At 43.1% G+C, this 8,292-nt stretch overlaps 1 long non-coding RNA gene across 2 annotated transcripts in view; it reads right to left on the bottom strand.

Annotated features, from left to right (window-relative positions):
- LOC116102412 overlaps nt 1-2,939 on the bottom strand; it is a 3,557-nt gene extending 618 nt beyond the window's left edge. Inside the window, exons 1-4 of one of the 2 annotated variants that reach the window (XR_004123165.1) lie at nt 2,529-2,939; nt 1,662-1,786; nt 1,425-1,552; nt 588-759 (exon numbers count right to left, since the gene is read on the bottom strand). This is a non-coding gene — a long non-coding RNA (uncharacterized LOC116102412). The remainder of the gene's footprint in view (nt 1-587; nt 760-1,424; nt 1,553-1,661; nt 1,787-2,528) is intronic. The other variant, XR_004123166.1, reaches the window with a different exon arrangement.
- Between the last annotated feature and the right edge of the window lie 5,353 nt (nt 2,940-8,292).

The raw sequence follows: 8,292 nt of genomic DNA, 5'->3' as shown, positions 1-8,292 counted from the left end.
CTCTCTCTCTCTCTCTCTCTCTCTTTCTCTCTCTCTTTTTCTCTCTCTCTCTCTCTCCCTCCCTCCCTCCCTCTCCCCTCTCTGTCTGTCTGTCTGTCTGTCTGTCTCTTTCTCTCTCTGTCTCTCTCTTCTCTCTCTCTCTCTCTTTGTTTCTGTCTCTTACACACACATACACACAGAGACACAGAGACTAAATAAATAGATGATAGATATATGATGGATAGATGATAAATGACAGATAGGTAGATGATAGATATGTGATTGATATATGATAGATAGCTAGGGGCAAACAAGCAATGAATGAACCAGTCATAGCATCTAAGGCTGTAGTAGGCTCCTCGACTGCCACTTGGTCTGCATTCCAGAAAGTCACCTGTGGCTTTTACTTCTGTCTAGGGCTATTTTACTTAGGCGCCTCCACATTGATTCTAATACTCATTAATTGTTTTATTGGTTGGACCAGAAGAGAATTCAGATTTGCGTTTTGCTTTCTGATTCCTTCTCATAGCAACCTAGATTTAAAGAAGAGCACCGGTGTTCTGTAAGGTCACAGCAGCTGGGCATCTGCTCTGAGGGAGCTAGGGTACCTGGAAGTGTGGCACTGCACAGGGGCCCAGCACTCAGGCTCTAGTAGTCAATGGGAGCATTCTTTCCTTCTTTCCCTGGTTCACTGCTTCAGGCAGCACGGGAGAGTCAGACGAACAAAGCTCTTCAGGGACTGTTTCTACTGAGGTTCATCTCTCCTCCGCATCATTGGTGCTTTTGGACATAGACACATGGTTTAGCTTTTCTTCACCTTCTTTTCTCTTCCCACCCATTTGTGAAATGAGAAAATACACGCATGTTATCTTGGGGAGGGGTTGGGAAGAGGGAAGACGTTAGTCAAAGACTGTAAAGTTCTAGTTTTAGTAACCTGTTGCACTGCTCAGTGAACACAGTAGGGATGTACTGTGTGTTTCAAATGTGCTAAAGGACCAGTTTTTACAAATCTAGACTCTGTGGCAAGCAACAGGGCTTGGGAGAGGTAGAAGACGGAAGAGTAGGTAAGGGCCATCCTACAAGGTGATTGATATGTTTATCAGCTTAACTGACTCTTTCTACAGTACTTACATGGATCAAGACATTACATTTCATTCCATAAACAATATGCACAATTATATACTTACTTAATTATAATATTCACACACTCATTTGGAAGATTATATTAAAATATGTCCTACTATAAGTCCAAAGTAATCAGCTATGTCTTTAAAAAATTTAAATTAAATTTATCTATTTATTGATGTGTGTGTGTGTGTGTGTGTGTGTGTGTGTGTGTTGTACCCTGGTGTGCATTTGAAACTTGGAGAAGTCAGTTCTATCTTTCTACCATGAAAGTATGAGGGATCAAATAGGTTATCAGGCTTGGCGGCAAGTGCCTTTACCCACGAAGCCAAGAGCCATCGCACTGGCCTTCACATTTCTTTGACATCGTGCTCTTTTGTTCTTTTCTTCCTAGATAGAATCTTGAGATGTAGCATAAGCTTGCTCACAATCCTTTGGTCTCAGCCTCCTGAAGGTTGGGATTACAGTTGTCTATTACCAACCTGCCTTGGATTCACTTCTCAAGACCAACTATAGACAGAATTATAGGGACAGGACGTGACTTCTGCTGCTCTGACCTCAGTGAGTTTGCTGGAGTTCTTCTAGAGATCTAGACCGCTTCTGATTCCCTCTGCAGTCTCTAGAGGTGCATAGGAAGGGTTGGGTTCTCCTCTATCATCTGTCATCCCTCTGTTGTAACTACCTGGGTAAGCAGACACAGGAGAGAGAGAAAAGAGGTGAGGATTGTCTTGTAATCTTGCCACCAGGCTTCCTCTGGAGGTTCTGGATGCTTATAGAGTGGTCCGGGGCCTACCATTTTGTCTTTGAATGATTCTCCGTGTGTCAGCCTGAGGATGGCAGAAATTCAGTCAGCTGAAACACTAGTTCTCAACCTGTGGGTCACGACCCCCTTGGGGTCACATATTGGATATCCTGCATATCAGGTATTTACAATTCACAACAGTAGCAAAATTACATTTATGAAATAGCAACGAAATACATTTATGGTTGGGGGGGGTCACCACAATGTGGAGAACTGTATTAAAATAAAGTTCAGCATTAAGAAGATTAGAACCACTGCTTAATGGTGTTTGGTTGTAAAATCACCACCAGGTGGCAGCAGAAAACTGTGAAATCATAAGACTCATTCTTCCGCCCCCTAAGTTGTGGCAAGGAAGGGGTGCTGGGAGTGGGGCGGATAGTCAAGAGGCATCATCATCCTTCTTGTTAATATAAAATGATTCCTGCTACTTCGCCAGTGAAAGCATCAGCCTGGGTTTGTTCTCCACATAACCATAGATTATAAAATTATTAAAACATCCTATTGGAATCCTGAAAGAACCCGACCCAGAGCGAAGTCCCACCCCTAATCTCTGCATACCATCCATCCTAGGATGGATGTTTGGGGAAGAAAATGACAAGAAAAAGGGAAGAGACAATCAAACCAAAGCCATGCTGCTTTGCAGAGGAGCCCTTGGGAGGGTCATTGTAACAGAAGCCGAAGGCCGAGCCTACGCTGGCTGCCAAAATCTGTTCTTGGTTCCCAATCTCTTAGCGAAGAAGCCGGTGAGTCCTCCGGAGGAGAGCGAAGTGTGGAGAAATCTGGATGAGTTTTTTCGGCCCACTGACTCCTTTCCTTCCTGAGCAGCTGTAGAATTCTGATGTGGTTTTTGTGGTTTTACAGTAAGCGTCCCAGCTCTTGTGGACACAGTACGCTTTCAGTTTCTGAAAGTGAGTCAGATCGACTTTCCTCTTAGGAGTAAGAGTGACCCTTGCTCAAAAGGGCACCATGACTAGAAAGACGAAGCAGCAGAGGCCACCGGGGTGCCGGGGTGCCGGAGTGTTTGCGTTAGAGCACTCACTGGTTTCTGGGTCTCGTGGGTAATTTTTTTTTTTTTTTTTAAAGGTGAACGGTTGGGATCTTTTCGCCCGTCGTTGGGAGTGATACTGTTGATGCCGTCTAGAAATGGACTCAGAGTTTCATTTGATCAGCTAGTCATGACAAGGATGATTCCAAGTGGGTTATTTGCTGTCATTATGTTTTTAAGTCTCACGCCCTATTAGAAAGCTCACGATATTAAGCCATTTGACTAGATCAGGTGAAACCTTAGCAGCCCATTGAGTGTAAAAATGGAGCCTGTGAAGAACCAGCCAGTAAACAGAAGGTTTTTCTTGGGGTCTAGCTCTCTTTCATAGTCCCCTTCCAGTGATTTTTTTTTTCCATGACAATACGTAGGTGTCACCTCCTTTGCCAGCTTTCCTCCTTTTCTCAAGCATATATGTGACATATTGTGACCTATGTCGCCACCTCCATAGCTGTGATGAGCACTGTCAGTTCACTACAGCATTTCTTCATGATGAGATTCTTCTCATTCTACATTCTGGCCAGCGCCTCCCACCACACAGGGAAGCTGGGCACTCCGGAGGAAGCCTATTTGCATGTCTGTTCTAGAATTTCAATTTAACTTTGCTCCTTGGAGTCTGAGTCATGGCAGGACCACATTGGGCAGACTGTGATTCTCTCTTGAATAGTTAAACCCACCTGATACTGAAAAGGAGCAAGCATACATTCTCTCCATCACTTCAGCCCTGATGCATCTTTGCTGCCTATGCCTTGCAAAGTCTTGGCGGAAGGGAGGGAAGAGAATGGCAAGCGCACCAGGTGGGGGAGGAAGATACAGTAAATAACCACTCAGCCATTCAAGACTTCTGCTTTTTATAGGGGTATAAAACTTACCTCACAAAGGAGAATTTCCCACTACTTTCAGGTACTTGGCCTGTCACTAGCAGTTCCTAGGAACTACACAGTAGCATATATTAGAGCACACTAGGTTCAGCAGAGAGACCTACGAAACCACTGCAACAGATGAGAGATCCAGCAGGTGCTAGTTCCATAAACCTCTTCCTATAAAGTGTTAAACTCACGTTGTTGTTTTAGGTGGGAGTCTTGGTTGCCAGGAATGGCATGAACTCTAGATTATAGGTATGGACCAAGGACTTGCTTGGGAGAGTCGAGAGTCTCTTGAAGAAGTGACCAAATGACTAGAAAATTTCTAGAAAAATCTAGTCACTAAAACTATGACAAGCTGGCCAGGAGCCGTCAGCAATGGGATGAAGCTCACAAAGCTTTTCTCAGAACAGTGTTGTATATAAAGCAAAGTGCAGGATTACAAAGAAACCAGTTATATTGAAATACAGTTTTCAAAATATTCATATATATATATATATATATATATATATGTCATTAGTGCATTAAGCAGTAACTGGTGAGCTGAATGCTTGTTGTGACTTCAGTGATGATAGCATAAGTGGGACTTGAACATTATTTGCATTACATTATTTGCAAGGATTACAAAATATGGATGAGGGCTAGAGAGATACCTTAGAGGTTAAGATCACCTGTATTTGAGTCCTAGAAAACCATGTAAAAATGAAGTCTTGGTTGTGGCAGCTCATGCTTGTAATCCCAGCCCTGTGGAGGCAGGCATCTGTGGCTTGTTCTCTAGACAGCTTAGCTTCCGTGGCAAGCTCCAGGTCACGGGGAGTCTCAAAAATATAACCAAGTCCTGAGATCTGAGGTTGTCTTCTGGCTTTCAATGCATGTATGGGTGCACATGCACGCACACACTCATGCACACAAGAATGAATACGCAATTTCTAACTCCGAAAATTAAGCCCCAAACTTACTGTATCACAACTCTGTTTATTCATACACATGTTTTTTTTCATTGTTCAGGTACAGAGAACCAATGCTAAAGAGACCCGTGGAGTTTAAACTGCTGAGCATTTATTTGATCATGTTATCTGGCCTGGCACATCAGGAGCCATAGCCCTCCTGAGCAGAAAAGAAAAGTCCCCAAAACTGAAATGACTTGGTTGAGGTCACATATTTGAGGTCGACACAAAACTAGGGCTCTGGACTTCTGAAATTTTTGTTCAAGTGTTTGTTTCAAGATCAGGTGTGAGCCTGTTTGCACAGTAAAATAACTTTTAGATCTGCCTTCTTTAGTCTCCTTTTTCAATTAAAATTATCAGTATTTCTAAAACCAGCAGTTTGTCTACTGTTAATTTGGTTTATTTTTCTGTGAATGAGCATGAGAAGCCAGTCTTGCCTGGGCCAGCTGGTTCTAAGACTGGTCCCTTAGCCATTCTGCAATAGTGGGCACAGACTTCCCTTTGCCTCACGTGACGGTGTAACGCACCTCTGCCAGATTGCCATTCTTCAAGGCATTCCCGTGTAGTTTTGCTAAGTATTTATTGAGTAGGTGAGACTTGAAGGGTTTAAACTTTTGTTTGTTCTCGGGACGGATACATATAACTCTGGCCAACTAGGGCTTTCTAAGTTGGCCAGCCTGACCTCTCTTGAAGATATTGCATAATTCTCAAACATAATGGTCTGGTTTTTAAAAAGTTAATCATTCTTTCACAATTTCAGATAAATTTATGTACATACACACACACATATGTTACTTTGATCCTATTTATTATCTCCTTTCTATTATTTTCTTTGATCCCCTCCCCCTTCCCATGTAACCTCCCTTTTACCAGAAGGTCCCTTCTACCTTCATTTTCTACCTTTTTTTCTTAATTGTTGTTTTTGGTGTCTCACTACATTTAATTAGGGATGTCTGCATGAGCACAGGTGGGTGATTATTTATTCAACGAAGGGCAACTGTGCAGGGTTACACCGTTGAGGAATAGAACTCTTTCATGCCCAGGAACCCTGAACTTCTCAGAGCTTCGCAGGGATGGGCAGGGCCTGTTGAGCCGCCCCCCACCCCAGCCCCCATGACGGGAGGCTGACTGATAACGCTGGTCTTGGGTAGAGGTATAAATTGACCCACTGCACCTCCTGCACCTTGTCAGAGTGTGGCTTTGGTTCTTTCCAGTGACCTTGAGCATACATGCACCTTTTGGACAAGACCTGTCTGAACATAAAGAAAAATTGACTTTTTTTGCTTTCACTCTTTTCCCTGCCCCTCCCCCATCACATTCTCTCCTTCCAATATTTATTTCATTTTCCTAAGAACACTGAGCCCAGACCTAGTCAAGGAACAGACGTGTTCCTTGGATCTGACGTGAATATAATATGTTGTGTTGGTTGCATGAAGGACAGAACTTACAGTTGTTAGTGTGAAGGACATGATTTCAGTGATAAAGGAACTCCTCGGGATTCAGCGGCAGTGCAATGCGGGAGGGGCACTGTGGTGGTTAAGGGAGGCTTACTAAGCGGCTAAAATCAGACCTGGACTTGGAGAATGTTTTTTATGAGTTTGACAGGCAGCTTGCACCTGTAAATCAAAGTTTCCATGTCCACCCCCTTGCCCCAGCCAAGAAATGATGACAGATGTCATGTAGATGAGCCTGTTGATGGTTAGCTTAACCAGATTGCGGCAGGGGTTGGGGTGGGGGATGTAAGCACAGAGAACCAGACAGTGATAGAGAAACCTACTCTTGTCTCTGGAACGTGGCCACTATGAAAATGACCACGCTGTTTCCTCCTTGGTGAACTGAGGTACCGGTGGGAGTTGTTGCGACCCACTCTCTGCCAAACAACCATTACGTTTCTCTTTCTCAGTGGGGGCAACAACTCAGATCTGAAATTGGTAGTTAAACCGCAGCTTCGGCTACTCAGCTCTCCCAAAACTCTAATCACTCTTGTTAGCTCCCTTTACTCCCACACGGAAGCTGCCCTTTCTGGGCTGTGTGATGCCAGTAAATTCACCTCTCATAGGACCAGGCTGAATGGGCTCAGAGCCCTGTGAGATTTTCAGAATGCTTAATAAAATATTAAAAAGGTATGAGGGGGGTGGTGGTGGCCCCCACTGATGCTACATGCAATGCTATGCCCCCGGGACCTATACCACCCCAGCTTCACCCAAATGGTAGTTTCTTCTCAAATTCATTTGCTGTGAATGCCTATTCATTAGCATACAACTGAACAGTTGATTAAGTTTTGGAGAAATCACATTTTTAGGGGAAAAAAAGAGAGTCAAATGACATAATAAAACTTTTAGGGGATCAATACTGACTAAATCCAGTCTCCTCATCTGTCTATTCCTGTATGTGTGTTCACATATGTGATTATGGAGGCTCTGATGGATAATCTGAAAAAAGTGAGCATTGATTTGCTTTATAGTCTTGGATGCTAAAGATATTAAAGAAATAAAAATTAAAGTGGAAAGTGGATTACTATAGGTTAACCATAAAGGATGTTTGGCTTAGTTGTTTTCTTATTGTAGAAATCTTTCCAAAGATTTTATTTAGTTAACTAAAATGGAATTTTAAATTTTTATTATGTGTGTGTATGTGTATGTATGTGTTTGTGTGTTTATGTACATATGTGTGTGTGCACATGCATGTGTGTATGTATGTTCATATGTGTATATATGTATGTTTGTGTGTGTTTATGTGTATGTCTGTCAGGTATGGAGTATGGAGGACAATTTAATGGAATTATTTCTCCCCTTCACAGTGTGGGTCCCAGGCATCAAAGTCAGGTGGTCAGACGTGGCAGCAAATGCCTTTACCTATTGAACCATCTTGCTAGTCCAAAATTTGAAAAGTAATTCCAAAAACTGGAAGTTATAGAAGCCCTGACACATGTCCCTAAAGAAAAATAGATATGAATTAAGTTATAATTGAAATTCACTTTTTTGCTAGTTTTTTTTTTTTTTTTTTACATTGTGCATGCACCTGCATGTATATGTGTGTGTGTGCATGTGGGCGTCCGTGGGCATGTGTTGTAGGTGATAGGCATGTGACATGCATCAGTGTGGAGGTCACCGTACAACCTGAGTGACTGATTCCTTCCACCATTACATTGTTTCACACCTGCTTATTCCAAAGCAAATATCAAGAATTTAGAGGTGACACCTAGCAAGACCTCAGCAGCCAGTAAATTCTGGACTAGAAAAGCTCTGCTAAAGGCCTTCCCTAGGGAGCAGAAGAGGCTGGGCCTGCACGGCATGTAGGGTGGTAGCAAAGCTGGTTGAGTTGTTCAGTCTGGTCTGGTTCTCAGGAGCAAAACAGCATTTTGAGGATGAGACTCTTTGCTTATGCCTTTTATCCTTTTTCCTTCCTTCTCTCCTCCCTCTCTCCCTTCTTTTCTCCTTCTCTCAAACCCTTCCTTTCTCTCTCCCTCCCTCCCTCAATCTCTTCTTTCTCCTCTCCTCCCTTCTCTTCTCTTCTCTCCTCTTCTCTTCTCCT

This window comes from Mastomys coucha, unplaced genomic scaffold (genome assembly GCF_008632895.1).
Source record: "Mastomys coucha isolate ucsf_1 unplaced genomic scaffold, UCSF_Mcou_1 pScaffold1, whole genome shotgun sequence".
NCBI classification, from domain to species: Eukaryota; Metazoa; Chordata; class Mammalia; order Rodentia; family Muridae; genus Mastomys; species Mastomys coucha.
This window is presented reverse-complemented; position numbering and strand designations above follow the sequence as displayed.